Source organism: Mesoplodon densirostris, chromosome 1 (genome assembly GCF_025265405.1).
Source record: "Mesoplodon densirostris isolate mMesDen1 chromosome 1, mMesDen1 primary haplotype, whole genome shotgun sequence".
In the NCBI taxonomy this organism is placed as follows: Eukaryota; Metazoa; Chordata; class Mammalia; order Artiodactyla; family Ziphiidae; genus Mesoplodon; species Mesoplodon densirostris.
Window position 1 is genome coordinate 213,324,631 of NC_082661.1, and position 18,244 is coordinate 213,342,874.

The 18,244-nt window shown below is 34.2% G+C and overlaps 1 protein-coding gene and 1 non-coding gene across 5 annotated transcripts in view; both read left to right on the top strand.

The window, feature by feature from the left end:
* The window catches only part of CCSER1 (coiled-coil serine rich protein 1), a 1,210,612-nt gene that overhangs the window by 550,141 nt on the left and 642,227 nt on the right, over positions 1–18,244 (top strand). The window lies entirely within an intron of this gene.
* Positions 6,812–6,884, top strand: TRNAW-CCA (transfer RNA tryptophan (anticodon CCA)). Its single transcript has one exon. It is a non-coding gene; the product is annotated as a tRNA-Trp (tRNA).

The following is an 18,244-nucleotide window of genomic DNA, read 5'->3' on the forward strand; positions in this document are numbered from 1 at the left end:
ATTAGTAGCAATTCAGGCTCTCTTTTCTTCTGGCCTATGTCACTTCCAAATACTTTAATGATGACATTGTATTGTTAACCAATATGAATTTGTCACTGCCTCCTAAACTGACCAATCATTTTGTAAATACAAAATAATTTTCTTTATTCTATGAAGTATCTCATTGTTCTCATTCTCCTTTGGTGGCCTATACTTCTTTCTTTTCTCAGATGAAATGTAGAGGAAAAAATCATGGCAACCCATTGTGTCTGCAACAATCTCTATAAAATACTTCTGTCCAAGATTCTTTCCAATCAGGAACACAGTTCTTAGCAAACATGTCACTAACTCACTTAATTAACTCTCTCCTATGTTCTCAGAGGTGTTTCTACATCAAGCTTGAATTGGCTTATTATTTAACAAACTGTACAAGGCCTTTGGGAAACCTGTTTTTAACAAAAATGGGTTCTTAAATAGCCTTTGGTCTCCTTAAAGGATTCTGAATAACTGCATAAAATCCTAATACACTTATTAGCAGTGTATCCATATGCAGATATTAAACAGAGTGAGAGATAAATTTCCTGACTCCTGAAGGGGCATCCTAATATTGTGTTTCTTTAAACATTGCTTGACCTATGAACACCTAATATACAGATATTTTACCCAAGGATCATTCCAGAACTTTGACAATTAAGAAATACACCTGAAGACTTGTTTAGGATTCTCTGTACTCTTCTTTGTTAGAATCTGGGATGCAGAGGTTTAAAGGATAGCTGTCCCCTCTTTCCATTTTTCTTACTCAGACAACTTTTTAAAAAAATTTATTCTTTTCCAGTTACTCCACTGTAGAAAGGATTGCAAAGTCAACTGAGCCATGGTTTCTTTCCTCTAAGAAAATGCATTCTAGTGAGGAGTGGGGCAAGAAACAAACAAACTACAATTATAGGCTAGATTGTTAAGGATTAAAATAGATTTTTAAGTAAACACATCTAATTTTGACAAGAGATTCCATATTTCCCAGAAAGCTAATATTTGAGCTGAATTTTTAATAATAAGTCAGACTGTGCTAGAGTAGGGAAAGGCCATTCTGAGCAGAAGGAAAGATGGTGGAAGCATGGAGGTGAGTACAGACTGTGTGAAGTCGTACAAGTAGTTCATGACTGTTAGCTGTATGGGTTCCTATAATGGGAGGCAGTTGAAGCCTGAAGAGTAGGCAGGATCACTGAAAACATTGGAGGAAGAAAAGGGAATGCATATATTAAATTTTCATAAACTTACCTAGACAGAAACTTATAGAACACAAATTGTTTGAAATTCGGAGACTTACAATATGCCAAAAATCTAAACAAGAAACACATCAATCTTAATTAAACAGCCTACCCTTGTGTGAACATAGCAGGAAAGTCTTGCTAATGCAGATGGATACTCTCTTTATGAAAATATAGTTGACTCTTGAACAACTCAGGGGCTAATCCAAGTATAATTTATAGTCGGCCCTCCACATCTGTGGAGTCAACCAACCTTGCGGATTGTGTAGTACTGTATTATTACTACTGAAAAATATCACCTTGTAAGTGGACCTGTACAGTTCAAACTCATATTCTTCAAGGGGCAATTGAACACACAGTTTCCACAATTCATGTAAACTGTTCTTTATGCAAAAGTTTTATTTATAAATCAGATTTTCAGGATTGTGTATATTAACCAACACCAGGTACAACTAAGTAGAGAGAAGTAAAATATCTTAACACTTAAACAGTAATTAATTGATTTTATTTGTATATATTACCTATTTGTAATAAATTGTATACAAAGAATTTTAAGTAAATCATAATCAAAAGGACCTTGTCCTGATGTGACAAATGCCATCTGGTATTAAAATTAAGTTTTATACACATACACACACATTAATGGAGTTTAAATTTTTTTTCTGGAGTCTTTCTCTGTGTTCACAAATTCTGACAGTAACTCATGCATTTTCTCTCCATTGATACAGAATTAGAGACAGTTAAAGATATAAAACATTTATGAGATCTAAGGACCCTTAAGTTTTGTGCACTAGAGCTCATATGAGATGTGTTCTATACTCTGTGGTTTAGGAAATCCAGAGCAATTCATCACTACTTTAACACTCAGTTCAACTTAAGATGAATTACCTGTTGAATGTGATTGTACTACAGAGCGAGTTGAACGCCATTTATCTGACTAGAGAATGGTACCCAGCTACCTCACAGATGCTCTGTGCATCATTCAAATTTCAAAATATGTATATGATAGTCATTATCTTAACATTCACAATATTTGCCCGGCAGAGCCTCCTGGAGTGATTCCATAAGAGGACATTTAAAGAAATGTGCAGTGTAACAGATTCATTGTTCTGCTTTTCTGTGTTCCTACAGTTTTTTTTGTTTTTAAGGGATAGTAAACTAATCTGAAAATAATTTAGCAATAGTGCAACTCTTCACAATTCTAAAAGAGGCAAAATGCAAAATATAGAACATGTTTTTGTAAAGTGAAGGCATCATAACATGATTGTATTTGAACTTTGGATTTGCCATTTCTTTGGTGATTGAAATAATATTATAGGTTTAAACGGTTAGTTCTTCTGCTTTGAAAATTATCTGTGATCTTTTTTTCTCCCTAGAAATCAGTTGAGTTCCAGTTTGCTGATGCTAAACTAAACCAAATGGTTGTCCTAACAGTGAACTCAAAAGGCTACTTTTTTGTGAATATCTTTGTGTGTGTTATTAAGTAGATTTCTGAGAAAAATATAATTTTTACAAAGTTATATATTAGATCATTCATATCTAGGCTGTCTTTCTTGGTCATTCTAACTTACTCTCTCTTACTTGGACCACTTGCCCTCGGGAAGATTCCGTGTTATGAGGCAGCCCTATAGACACACTCGTGTTAGTGAGCTTGGAAGAGGGTGCTTTAGCTTGAGTTCATCTGTATTCGAGAAGACTGCAGCCCTGGCTTATATCTTGATTACAACCTCAAGAGACCTTAAGCCCAACACCCAGCTAAACCACACCCAGACTCCTAACTCACAGAAACTGAATGAGATAATAAATATTTGTTCTATTTAATTTGTTACACACCTACAGATGATTAATACCACACTCAATATATGTTTGGTACTACATATGTGAGTGGAAGGTCAAAAACTTGCAATCACAAAAGGAAAAATTAGGGCATATAAGGATTACCATTTTTAGACGCGGTCATATGTCATTTAGATTAATATTTCAGTAACATATATATCAAAGAATGAGTTATTAAACAAGATTTGAAATATCTTAATGTTATCCTCAGATGTTAGGGAAAAAGCCCAAAGCAAATTATCTTCCTTGTATTATCTATTATTTATTTGTTACCCTTGGGTGTATACAGAGGTTACCATCTACTGTACCAATCACTGTCTTCCTTTTTCTTCCTCTTATTTTCTCTTCTTCCACTGACCCCCTTATCCAAATCTCTCCCTGGCACTTTCTCTCTTACTGTTACTCAGTTGCTTCATTCTTGCCTTCTTTCTCATGAGCTGCTTTTTCTCTTTCACACATGTATACACTCACAAAAGCACAACCACATGCAAATGATGAAGAAACTGAGTTACTGACAAAGTCAAACTTTAGGAGTCAAATAAAATTTCTTGCTCAATAGTTTACAAAAAGTCTGAATGGAACAAGTCATTTGAACAATAATGCAAATGAAATCTATCACTTAAGTTAGGAAAACAGTAGTTTTGATGTTTTCCATTCGTTTCAAAGGAAAAAAAAGTACTAGAGGCAAGAGATATTTTAAAAATTTATTTATAACCTAATGATTATCCTGCACGTACAGAATATTGTTCTTTTGTGGGACTGCTTTTGCTGTCATAAATATAGCTATGGACTTTTTAATGCATTATTTGTTATTTAGCCTTTTATATAGCTATAATTTTAAAGTGCTTACTTGCTGCTAATATTTACATAAATTTTCCTAATTATCACCTGTTGGTTTTTGTCTTAATCAGCTCAGGCTGCTGTAATTAATACCATAGACTGGGTGGCTTAAACAACAGATACTTATTCTCACAGTTCTGGAGGCTGGGAAGGCCAAGATCAAAGTGCCAGCAAATTTGATTCCTTCAAAGGGCCCCTTCCTGGCATGCAGGTAGCCTCCTTCTTATTCTGTCCTCATATGACAGACAGAGAAAGAGAGAGAAAACTCTAGTCTCTCTGCCTCTTTTTAGGAGGACACTAATTCCATTATGAGGCCCCACCCTCACGACCTCATCTAACTTACTTTGGTAGTTAGACTTAAGCATATGAATTGGGGGGAGTCATTCAGTCCATAATAGTCTTATCTTTAGAATAAAATCTCTTTATTAGAAAAAAATTTTTCATATTTTATTTCTAATGGTATTTTTGTTTATTTATAAAACATGTTATTCTAAAGCTATTAGTTTAATTTATTAAATTTATCACCCAAATATTCAAATAAATAAAAATATATTTTAACATTATTTATTATACATAATAAATGTTATTTTTTACTAGTGATTTGTTAATCATCTGTTTTTCTTTAAATAACATTATTGAATAACCAAATTTTTTATGAAGAAGTGGATGTCTTAAAGGAAAATATATTTTCATTGACCCATTTTTACCATGTTACAATTTTATACTTGAATTGGTAGAAATCAAAATCTATTCGTTGTACATCCTACTCTTTCTTTTCCTCCCAACTAGAGAGATAAAGTGCTAAAGCTCTTTTACCAGATAAAGTAATTGTATTTAGAAAATGTCAGGCGCTAAGAAGGAAAGAAGTGGAACCAAAAGTGACATTTTTGTAAAAAGTGAGGTAGTATTTTGAATGTAAACAACTTCCAAATCTGTTGTGTTGGGCCATAGCTCATGAAGTGGTTTGGTTAATTTAAGGGTTTTCAATTTTGTGCCAATTTCATAGGTTCCAGTACTGGAATGGGAATTTGGATTTCACTTGGAACCCCAGCAGATAACACTTGCTTTTCTTTTTACACACAGCTTTGTGTGATGTATCCTCTGGTTTCCTATTACTATTTCTACATTGCTGTGACTTAAATTCGTGTCATAGAGTGATTCTTAGGCGTCATTACCACTGGCAATTGGAAGGAGCTAAAACATATAATCAGTATAAATTTTGACTAGATAGTCCCCTGAGTTTTCAATGTTGTTTAAATCCCAGGTACTGTAAGACTAAGGCAAGAAATTACACAATTCTACTCATAAATTTTAGTTCTACAGTGATTTTTCACTCAGAACATTCAGCTTCAAAGCAAAAATGCTAGTAATGTGGTGTAATTTAAAAAAAAAGAAAGAATTTATGTAACAATTTTGAATTCTAAACACATTCCATTATTTCTTAAAGATTTTCTTAGCATTGTTATTCAAAATATTATTTTAGGGGGGCAGTGAAGATTATTATTAGAGTTTTGTTTTTGAATCAGTATATTAGTTAATTAAGTTTCAGTGGTTTCATAAAAATGTTGAGAGAAGACATGGCAAGCTTTATATATCAATTAGTTTTCACTATCAAAATTAAGACCAGTTTTTGATAGGTGATGGGTGAAAAACTTACCAAATATATGTTTATTATTTATTGATGACTGCTTTATATATGCTAATAGGCAAAAATTTCTCGCAGAAAATGTCAGGTATAACTCACACTCACTACTGGAACAAAATGCAGATATTTCAGTGTCATGTGAAAAACTGACTAGGAATTACAGCTCTTTAATAGCAGATTAATCAATCACCAGACTGTTTTCATACTTGAAAATACTTTCATGCTTACGCTTAAGTTATTGTAGTTTTCAAACATTTTGAGTTGTGGTGTAGCAGATAAAATGAAGCCTCAAATCATTCTCTAATCTCAAGAACATCCTGGCAGAATTACTGTGACTTGTCTGTTAAATTGATTTCCTCTTAAAGAAAAGTAGGCTTTTCTTATTGTGTTAAAAAATGATTTTTATCTAGTGTCTTTCCTTGTGAAGACCTTTCTTTTTATGACACAAAAGGAAAAATGTTATTTTTCCTCCCAAGTTTTTATATCCTCTTTTACTCACTAATCAATCATCTGTATTGCAAACAAAATGAAATATAACCCACAAAGAGTAATTTTTTGAAATGAATACAAAATAGGCGAACATTTTAATACTACCGATTGCCTTTATTTTAATTTTAAGCATATGCATAACTGAATTTTATGATGCTTTCTGCCTTTAATAAAAGTAATTGATGGTTGACTTGTATGCTGAATCACTGTGTTGTAAGATAGGAAATCAGAATATTTACAATGTAATTTTGAAAGCTACTAATAAACCTTAGGCAAGCAACTTTCCTTAGGACACTAAAAATACTTGTGGGGTTTGGAACTGGAGTACTTTGTTGTGTCTCTTACTGTTAGTGATGATGGTTAGGTTTGTTTGTTGTTCTTTTAATAAGATTACTCAGGAATAGGACATGGTTAAATGCTTTTCTACCTTATTCCTAATATTTTTAAAGTTAGATTTTATTCAACCTAGGTGACATCTATATTGAATGGAAAAACAGTTGCTGGTATTTTCTGCATTTGTTATTTAATGATAGCTTATTGAACTGTTATGCTTTGTAATTAGAACATTTCCAGTGAAAACAAAATACATTAGAGGAGAAGCCAGAAATTTCAGTTCTCTACCTGAAATTACACTAGCATTATTTCTGTAATAGCAACAGAGAAATTAGAATGTCTTGAGTGTATAGCTCACGTAATTAAAGGAATAATTCTAAATATTGAGAGAATGTACTCTTAAAGGTAAATGTTAGGGACTTCCCTGGTGGTCCAGTGGTTAAGACTCCATGCTTCCAGTGCAGGGGGCCCAGGTTCAATCCCTGGTCAGGGAACTAGATCCCACATGCCGCAACTAAGAGCCCACATGCTGCAACTAAAGATGCTGCATGCCACAACTAAGACCTAGCACAGCCAAATAAATAAATAAATAAATAAATTTTTTTTTTTAAAAGCTAAACATTAGATTGGGTGGTCAGAAACTTCAACATGCTATCGATATATGTAAAAATGTAATAACATTCATCTCTTGATCAGTGACAAGAGGACTATGCTTCTTAAACACTGCTTAACAAGATATGGTAAAATAAAGTTTGGTAAATTATGAATGATATGAATGTCTTCAGAGTGAGAGAGTATAGGGGTATATAGTTTATTCTTTATTTTCTAGTTAGTTCATGAGGTTTAACTTCTAATATTTATATGAGGCCAAAATCTTAAATATTAAATGATTCTAGGGTTAATTTTGACCTCAGGTAAAAGAAGTATTAAGAACATTTTAAAAAGAAATATTTTTATTACTCAGAACTAACCAAAAGAGGCCAGTCAGTTCCAATGGAGTACATTCATAATTTTTCATTTACCTCTAATCTGAAATAATGCTTTATATTTGGATTTGTTCCTTCACATTGTGACTTGAGTTTTCTATCTGATCAAAGTTATAGGTGTATTATTCCTTGGGGTGGTAATGGTTAAAAAAAATCATTTGAAGTATTACTTTGTTAGAAGATCTGGTTACTAATATTTTCATGATAATGTATGAGTCATAGAAAAATTGCATTGAGATTTATTAGATGAACCTGAGATACTTAAATGTTTTGCCATAATTATGAATCTAATACCCTGTATGCCACAACAGTATTTTGAAGTACTATACTTTGCTTCACAAAAATAGCTGATCTGATATATTCCTTTTTGCTAAATGCTGTCATGTCCACCTTTTTAATACCCTCCTTGTTCATTATAAGTGCTGTTAGCCATACTGCCTAATGAAACGTACCTCATATCAAGTCTGATTACTGCTCTAATGTTTTCCAGGCGTGCTTGGTGATGAACTTGGCATATGAAACAATTTTCTACAGTAATAAAACTAATTAAAGTAGGCAGTCATCCACATATCACTTTCTAATGAATTATAACAAGCTCATTAATCTCACCCACTCCTATCCAGAAAGTTCATTGATAGGCTTGTATGTAAGAATAAAATTCTGAGCCTTAAAAATGGATAACTAGGCTTTGTGGATTTAAGCTAAAAAAATCACAAATCGCTGATCAATGTTTTAAATGAAATGTATAGCTTCTAAAGTTTGCCCAGATTACTTGCTGACAAGATCATTTTCTATTTGAGTTCTCCTATAATGGATTTAACAAGGAAAAATGAGTCATTGTATGATAATGACTCTTCAGCACCTTGAAAACTAAAACTGAATGAACCCACTCCACATATCCTCCTGGAGATCATATAAGAATGATGAATTGAGTACTTGAGATCAAGTGATAAAAACACAGCCTGTTTTCACTCCAGAGAGTGCTAAAGTATCCTGCTCAATATGTCAAAACATAATAATAATTATTTTTTGTTAACTCTTTTCCAAAGATGCCTGATGAAACATCATAAGAATTATTATTCCATTCAGTTACAAATAGTTTGGCAATGTAGAACTATTGTTTTAGAGATAATTTTACTGTCAAAGAGATAAGGTTGTTAAATGTAGCACGTGGTGAGACAATTTCTGAACTACAGATGTTAATAGTAAGAAAAGATACTTGGTGGGGTTTATTCTATCTTCATTATAATTTAATGTTTCAAAAATGTAGCTCTTTCCATTCATAAACTCATTACTACTATGACACACATATGGATTTCTCCCTTAAGAATTTAAACTAGAAATACGTAGATTTCAAAATTAATACAGAAGGATTGTAACAGGTTAACTGAAAATAGGCACATTTTAATGTATGGTATTTACATATTCAAAATTGTTATTTACATTCATGAATTTTTTGCTAATATTTCATAGTTCTTTAGAAAATAAGAGGTTAGATATTCTGTGCAGAGTATTTTCATTTGCAAAACAGAATTTAAAAGTCTGACAGCTTTGGAAGGTAGAAGGTTAGTAAACCTGAGTAAAATGTCTCTCAATCTGGGATCAGCTATAACTCTGGTGGCCAGTTGCTGTTTTATGTGAGGATGACTTGGTTCTGTGCTGTGAACAGCAGTTAGGGGACAGGCGTTTGGTACAGGTTGCTTTATTATCTAGCTGTATGGTCTTGAGAAAGTAAATTACCCAGCATGTAATTCAATATTTTCATGTGTAAAATGTGGGAGTTAGGCAAGAGCTGTGTACTCCAAACTGTCAAAAGTGCCACTGAGGGCTTCCCTTGTGGCGCAGTGGTTGAGAGTCCGCCTGCCGATGCAGGGGACATGGGTTCGTGCCCCGGTCTGGAAAGATCCCACATGCCATGGAGCGGCTGGGCCCGTGAGCCATGGCCACTGAGCCTGCACGTCCAGAGCCTGTGCTCCGCAACGGAGGAGGCCACAACGGTGAGAGGCCCACGTACCGAAAAAAAAAAAAAAAAAAAGTGCCACTGATAGTAAATTTGGTGTTTTAAGTAAATTTTTACTATGACAATCAAAAATATTGTATAAAGTAGAAAAATTTCCCTTTTTTTGTTGTTTTTTTGGTTTGTTTTTAAGGCGTTTTATTCTAACAACACAGTTTTGATTTTGACTGATACACAATACAGGTTTAATAGAGGTGAGGCTAGTATCAGTGTGTTAAATACTTCATATTCTACTTACAAGAAGGGTTTAAATTTTTTTAATGTTTATTTATTTATTTTCTTATTAGTCATCAATTTTATACATATCCATGTATACATGTCAATCCCAATCTCCCAATTTATCCCACCAGCACCACCACCCTCAGATGCTTTCTCCCCTTGGTGTCCATACGTTTGTCCTCTACTTCTGTGTCTATTTCTGCCCTGCAAACCGGTTCATCTGTACCATTTTCTAGATTCCACATATATGTGTTTATACTATACAATATTTGTTTTTCTCTTTCTGACTTACTTCACTCTGTATGACAGTATTTTGATGCATCCACGTCTCTACAAATGACCCAATTTTGTTCCTTTTTATGTCTGAGTAATATTCTGTTGTATATATGTACCACATCTTCTTTATCCATTTGTCTGTCAATGGGTATTTAGGTTGCTTCCATGTCCAGGCTATTGTAAATGGTGCTTCAATGAACATTGGGGTGCATGTGTCTTTTTGAATTATGGTTTTCTCTGGGTATATGCCCAGTAGTGGGATTGCTGGGTCATAAGGTAGTTCTATTTTTAGTTTTTTGAGGAACCTCCATACTGTTCTCCATGATGGCTGTATCAATTTACATTCCCATCAACAGTGCAAGAGAGTTCCCTTTTCTCCACACCCTCTCCAACATTTGTTGTTTGTAGATTTTCTGAAGATGCCCATTCTAACTGGTGTGAGGTGATACCTCACTGTAGTTTTGATTTACATTTCTCTAATAATTAGTGATGTTGAGCATCCTTTCATGTGTTTGTTGGCAATCTGTATATCTTCTTAGGAGAAATGTCTATTTAGGTCTGCTGCCCACTTTTGGTTGGGTTGTTTGTTTTTTTTAATATTGAGATGCTTATATATTTTAGAGATTAATCCTTTGTCTGATGATTCATTTGCAAATATTTTCTCCCATTCTGAGGGTTGTCTTTTCGTCTTGTTTATGGTTTCCTTTGCTGTGCAAAAGCTTTGAAGTTTCATTAGGTCCCATTTTTTTTGTTTTGTTTTTATTTCCATTACTCTAGGAGGTGGATCAAAAAAGATCTTGCTGTGATTTATGTCAAAGAGTGTTCTTCCAATGTTTTCCTCTAAGAGTTTTGTAATGCCTGGTCTTACATTTAGATCTCTAATCCATTTTGAGTTTATTTTTGTGTATGGTGTTAGGGAATGTTCTAATTTCATTCTTTTACATGCAGCTGTCCAGTCTTCCCAGCACCACTTATTGAAGAGACTGTCTTTTCTCCATTATATATCCTTGCCTCCTTTGTCATAGATTAGTTGACCATATGTGCGTGGGTTAATCTCTGGGCTTTCTATCCTGTTCATTGATCTATATTTGTGTTTTTGTGCCAGTACCATATTATCTTGATTACTGTAGTTTTGTAGTATAGTCTGAAGTCAGGGAGTCTGATTGCTGCAGCTCCATTTTTTTCCCTCAAGACTGCTTTGGCTATTCAGGGTCTTTTTTGTCTCCATACAAGTTTAAGATTTTTTGTTCTAGTTCTGTAAAAAATGTCATTGATAATTTGATAGGGATTGCATTGAATCTGTAGATTGCTTTGTGTAGTATGGTCATTTTGACAATATTGATTCTTCCAATCCAAGAACATGGTATATCTCTGCATCTGTTGGTATCATCTTTAATTTCTTTCATCAGTGTCTTATAGTTTTCTGCATACAGGTCTTTTGTCTCCCTAGGTAGGTTTATTCCTAGGTATTTTATTCTTTTTGTTGCAATGGTAAATGGGATTGTTTCCTTAATTTCACTTTCAGATTTTTCATCATTAATGTATAGGAATGCAAGAGATTTCTTTTTTTTTTTTTTTTTTTTTTTTTTATTTTACAAATTTAATCAGTTATACATATACATATGTTCCCATATCCCCTCCCCTTTGCGTCTCCCTCCCACCCTCCCTATCCCACCCCTCCAGGCGGTCACAAAGAACCGAGCTGATCTCCCTGTGCTATGCGGCTGCTTCCCACTAGCTATCTACCTTACGTTTGGTAGTGTATATATGTCCATGCCGCTCTTTCACTTTGTCACAGCTTACCCTTCCCCCTCCCCATATCCTCAAGTCCATGCTCTAGTAGGTCTGTGTCTTTATTCCTGTCTTACCCCTATGTTCTTGATGACATTTTTTTCTTAAATTCCATATATATGTGTCAGCATACAGTATTTGTCTTTCTCTTTCTGACTTACTTCACTCTGTATGACAGACTCTAGGTCCATCCACCTCATTACAAATAGCTCAATTTCATTTCTTTTTATGGCTGAGTAATATTCCATTGTATATATGTGCCACATCTTCTTTATCCATTCATCCGATGATGGACACTTAGGTTGTTTCCATCTCCGGGCTATTGTAAATAGGGCTGCTATGAACATTTTGGTACATGACTCTTTTTGAATTATGGTTTTCTCAGGGTATATGCCCAGTAGTGGGATTGCTGGGTCATATGGTAGTTCTATTTGTAGTTTTTTAAGGAACCTCCATACTGTTCTCCATAGTGGCTGTACCAATTCACATTCCCACCAGCAGTGCAAGAGTGTTCCCTTTTTTCCACACCCTCTCCAGCATTTATTGTTTCTAGATTTTTTGATGATGGCCATTCTGACTGGTGTGAGATGATATCTCATTGTAGTTTTGATTTGCATTTCTCTAATGAGTAAAGATGTTGAGCATCCTTTCATGTGTTTGTTGGCTGTCTGTATATCTTCTGTGGAGAAATGTCTATTTAGGTCTTCTGCCCATTTTTGGATTGGGTTTTTTGTTTTTTTGCTATTGAGCTGCATGAGCTGCTTATAAATTTTGGAGATTAATCCTTTGTCAGTTGCTTCATTTGCAAATATTTTCTCCCATTCTGAGGGTTGTCTTTTGGTCTTGTTTATGGTTTCCTTTGCTGTGCAAAAGCTTTGAAGTTTCATTAGGTCCCATGTGTTTATTTTTGTCTTTATTTCCATTTCTCTAGGAGGTGGGTCAAAAAGGATCTTGCTGTGATTTATGTCATAGAGTGTTCTGCCTATGTTTTCCTCTAGGAGTTTGATAGTGTCTGGCCTTACATTTAGGTCTTTAATCCATTTTGAGCTAATTTTTGTGTATGGTGTTAGGGAGTGATCTAATCTCATACTTTTACATGTCCCTGTCCAGTTTTCCCAGCACCACTTATTGAAGAGACTGTCCTTTCTCCACTGTACATTCCTGCCTCCTTTATCAAAGATAAGGTGACCATATGTCTGTGGGTTTATCTCTGGGCTTTCTATCCTGTTCCATTGATCTATCTTTCTGTTTTTGTGCCAGTACCATACTGTCTTGATTACTGTAGCTTTGTAGTATAGTCTGAAGTCAGGGAGCCTGATTCCTCCAGCTCCATTTTTCGTTCTCAAGATTGCTTTGGCTATTCGGGGTCTTTTGTGTTTCCATACAAATTGTGAAATTTTTTGTTCTAGTTCTGTGAAAAATGCCATTGGTAGTTTGATAGGTATTGCATTGAATCTGTAGATTGCTTTGGGTAGTAGAGTCATTTTCACAATGTTGATTCTTCCAATCCAAGAACATGGTACATCTCTCCTTCTATTTGTATCATCTTTAATTTCTTTCATCAGTGTCTTATAATTTTCTGCATACAGGTCTTTTGTCTCCTTAGGTAGGTTTATTCCTAGATATTTTATTCTTTTTGTTGCAATGGTAAATGGGAGTGTTTCCTTGATTTCACTTTCAGATTTTTCATCATTAGTATATAGGAATGCCAGAGATTTCTGTGCATTAATTTTGTATCCTGCAACTTTACCAAATTCATTGATTAGCTCTAGTAGTTTTCTGGTAGCATCTTTAGGATTCTCTATGTATAGTATCATGTCATCTGCAAACAGTGACAGCTTTACTTCTTCTTTTCCAATTTGTATTCCTTTTATTTCCTTTTCTTCTCTATTGCTGTGGCTAGTACTTCCAAAACTAGGTTGAATAATAGTGGTGAGAGTAGACATCCTTGTCTTATTCCTGATCTTAGAGTAAATGCTTTCAGTTTTTCACCATTGAGAATGGTGTTTGCTGTGGGTTTGTTGTATATGGCCTTTATTATGTTGAAGTGGGTTCCCTCTATGCCCACTTTCTAGAGAGTTTTTATCATAAATTGGTGTTGAATTTTGTCAAAAGCTTTTTCTGCATCTATTGAGATGATCATATGGTTTTTCTTCTTCAAGTTGTTAATATGGTGTATCACATTGATTGATTTGCATATATTGAAGAATCCTTGCATCTCTGGGATAAATCCCACTTGATCATGGTGTATAATCCTTTTAATGTGTTGTTGGATTCTGTTTGCTAGTATTTTGTTGAGTTTTGCATCTATATTCATCAGTGATATTGGTCTGTAATTTTCTTTTTTTGTAGTATCTTTGTCTGGTTTTGGTATCAAGGTGATGGTGGCCTCATAGAATGAGTTTGGGAGTTTTCCTTCCTCTGAAATTTTTTGGAAGAGTTTGAGAAGGATGGGTGTTAGCTCTTCTCTGAATGTTTGATACAATTCACTGGTAAAGCTATCTGATCCTGGACTTTTGTTTGTTTCAATTTCATTACTTGTGATTGGTCTGTTCATATTTTCTATTTCTTCCTGGATCTCTCTTGGAAGGTTATACCTTTCTAAGAATTTGTCCATTTCTTCCAGGTTGTGCATTTTATTGGCATAGAGTTGCTTTTAGTAGTCTCTTAGGATGCTCTGTTTTTCTGCGTTGTCTGTTGTAACTTCTCCTTTATCATTTCTAATTTTATTGATTTGAGTCCTCTCCCTCTTTTTCTTGATGAGTCTGGCTAATGGTTTATCAATTTTGTTTATCTTCTCAAAGAACCAGCTTTTAGTTTTATTGATCTTTGCTATTGTTTTCTTTGTTTCTATTTCATTTATTTCTGCTCTGATCTTTATGATTTCTTTCCTTCTGCTACCTTTGGGTTTTGTTTGTTCTTCTTTCTCTAGTTCCTTTAGGTATAACGTTAGATTGTTTATTTGAGAATTTTCTTGTTTCTTGAGGTAGGCTTGTATAGCTATAAACTTCCCTCTTAGAACTGCTTTTGCTGCACCCCATAGGTTCGGATTGTCATGTTTTCATTGTCATTTGTCTGTAGGTATTTTTTGATTTCCTCTTTGATTTCTTCAGTGATATCCTGGTTATTTAGTAATGTATTGCTTAGTCCCCACCTCTTTGTGTTTTTTATGTATTTTTTCCCTATCATTCATTTCTAATCTCATAGCATTGTGGTCAGAAAAGATGCATGATATGATTTCAATTTTATTAAATTTACTGAGGCTTGATTTGTTACCCAAGATGTGATCTATCCTGGAGAATGTTCTGTGCGCTCTTGAGAAGCAAGTGTAATGTGCTGTTTTTGGATGGAATGTCCTATAAATATCAATTAAATCTATCTAGTCTATTGTGTCATTTAAAGCTTGTCTTTCCTTATTAATTAATTTTCTCTTTAGATGATCTGTCCATTGGTGTAAGTGAGGTGTTAAAGTCCCCCACTGTTACTGCATTAATGTCTGTTTCCTCTTTTAGAGCTCTTAGCAGTTGCCTTATGTATTGAGGTGCTCCTATGTTGGGTGCATATATATTTATAATTGTTATATCTTCTTGGATTGATCCCCTGATCATTCTGTAGTGTCCTTCCTTGTCTCTTGTAACATTCTTTATTTTAAAGCCTATTTTATCTCATATGAGCATTGCTACTCCAGCTTTCTTTTGATTTTCATTTGCATGGAATATCTTTTTCCATCCCCCTCACTTTCAATCTGTATGTGTCCCTAGGTCTGAAGTGGGTCTCTTGTAGACAGCATATATATGGGTCTTGTTTTTGTATCCATTCAGCAAGCCTATGTTTTTTGATTGGAGCATTTAATCCATTCACGTTTAAGGTAATTATCAATATGTATGTTGCTATGACCATTTTCTTAATTGTTTTGGGTTTGTTTTTGTAGGTCCTTTTCTTCTCTTGTGTTTCCCACTTAGAGAAGTTCCTTTAGCATTTGTTGTAGAGCTGGTTTGGTGGTGCTGAATTCTCTTAGCTTTTGCTTGTCTGTAAAGCTTTTGATTTCTCCATCGAATCTGAATGAGATCCTTGCTGGGTAGAGTAATCTTGGTTGTAGGTTCTTCCCTTTCATCACTTTAAGTATATCATGTCACTCCCTTCTGGCTTGTACAGTTTCTGCTGAGAAATCAGCTTTTAACCTTATGGGAGTTCCCTTGTATGTTATTTGTCATTTTTCCCATGCTGCTTTCAATATTTTTTATTTGTCTTTAATTTTTGCCAATTTGATTACTATGTGTCTCGGCGTATTTCTCCTTGGGTTTATCCTGTATGGGACTCGGTGCACTTCCTGGACTTGGGTGGCTATTTCCTTTCCCATGTTAGGGAAGTTTTCGACTGTAATCTCTTCAAATATTTTCTCTGGTCCTTTCTCTCTCTCTTCCCCTGGTACCCCTATAATGTGAATGTTGTTATGTTTAATGTTGTCCCAGAGGTCTCTTAGGCTGTCTTCATTTCTTTTCATTCTTTTTCTTTATTTTGTTCTGCTGCAGTGAATTCCACTATTATGTCTTCCAGGTCACTTATCTGTTCTTCTGACTCAGTTATTCTGCTATTGATTCCTTCTAGTGTAGTTTTCATTTCAATTATTGTACTGTTCATCTCTGTTTGTTTGTTTTTTAATTCTTTTAGATGTTTCTTAAACATTTCTTTCATCTTCTGGATCTTTTCCTCCATTCTTTTTCCAAGGTCCTGTGTCATCTTCACAATCATTTTTCTGAATTCTTTTTCTGGAAGATTGCCTATCTCCATTTCATTTAGTTGTTTTTCTGGGGTTTTATCTTGTTACTTCATCTGGTATATAGCCCTCTGCCTTTTCATCTTGTCTATCTTTCTGTGAATGTGGTTTTTGTCCACAGGCTGCAGGATTGTATTTCTTTTTGCTTCTGCTCTCTGCCCTCTGTTAGATAAACAGTTTCCCTTTTTAATTCCAGTTCAGTTCTTCTGAATTCAAGGTGGTACATTTTATAGCATCAAGGTGTTATAAGCCCTTAATATTTCTCTGACATTTTATTGGCATAGCCATGGATCTCCGTGTAGTTTCTGAGAGACAGAGAAACATACTGCTGAATAGAAGAATGTTGCATGTAAGTCTCACTAAGAGAAGTAAATTTTTGGAACGTTGTCTCAAAGATAATAGAAAATTAAATAAGAGGTTTAGGAAAATTTTCAGAGCTACAACTGTCCTTGTTGTGAACAGAAATCCCTGTTTGAAAATGTCTTGCTACAATTAGTAGATCTAATTAATGGTACATATTAAGAGTTAGCTATACATTGAATAAACTTTGGTGATGTGCTTTAATATTAATAGGAAACATGACATCGTCATAACATCCAACATTTATGAAATGGTAAATAACTAATATTTATTGAGTGCTTGCAAAGCAGGCACCCCTTCTAAGTGATTTACATATATTAATACATATTAGTCTTAGTCACTCATTTTAATGCCTACAGCAACCACATAAATTAAGCACTAATATTTCCCTCATATTTCATATGAGGAAACTGAAGTGTCAAGATACTAAGGAATTTGAGAAAGGTCAGATAGCTAGTAAATGACAAAATTTTAAAATTCTGTAACTCTCTAATACATTTCTATTCCTTACTATTCTCAATCCCTAGTAAGCCTTAGTTAACTGAGTTTTCTCATTCCTCAACTGGAAGCTTGTTTCTTTCAACATTATATACCCTGTGTCTGGCACAGGGTATGCACTCAAAAAGTATTTTTTGGAAAAAAAAAGAATATATTAATTAATCAACAAATATCTGTTATAAAAGACAACTTAAAAAATGCCTCTACAGATAACCTGCTGGGCTCTAAGACTTCACATCCAGCACTTTCTATTACCCCTCCCTTGCTTAGTTTTCTCCTGATAATTTGTCAACATTTCTGTTATTTATCTTGGATAATTTGAAAGCAAAACAGTGTACTTTAGTGTCAAAATGTATAGGTTCAAATGAAAACTCCATTACTTATCTCTGTCCACTACTTAACTTGTGACATTAGAAGGTTTATTTAAACCTCTCTGAGTTCCAGGGATTTTTAAATCTGTACAATATAGATACTAATATCTACCGTATCTGTCCAGCAGAATTATTGTACTAACTAAATTAAATGTGCTTAAAAGAACTAGGAATGCTTGGCCTATTGTAAATGTTTTATGAAAGAGACAATATATCATCATACTGAAATATCTAGACATTGGAGCCAAAGAGACCTAATACTGTTACAGGGTAGTTCTGGTAGATTGAGTGCATTATTAACACATTTAAAACGTTGGTTTCTCAACGCTTGATCATAAAAGGTAAGTTCCTAATTCAGGGTTATTGTAAGGGTTAAATGAGATAATTTATCCAGAGTTTCTGACATAAAATGAAAACAAAATAAATGTTAGCTGCTTCTTTTAGTAATAGCTCTTCTTTGCTCTAAATATTCCATACTCTTTTGGTTTAATATATTTGGGGGAAAAAGAAGACAATTCACTGCCTCATGATTGAATACATTCATTAGACTTCTTTCATG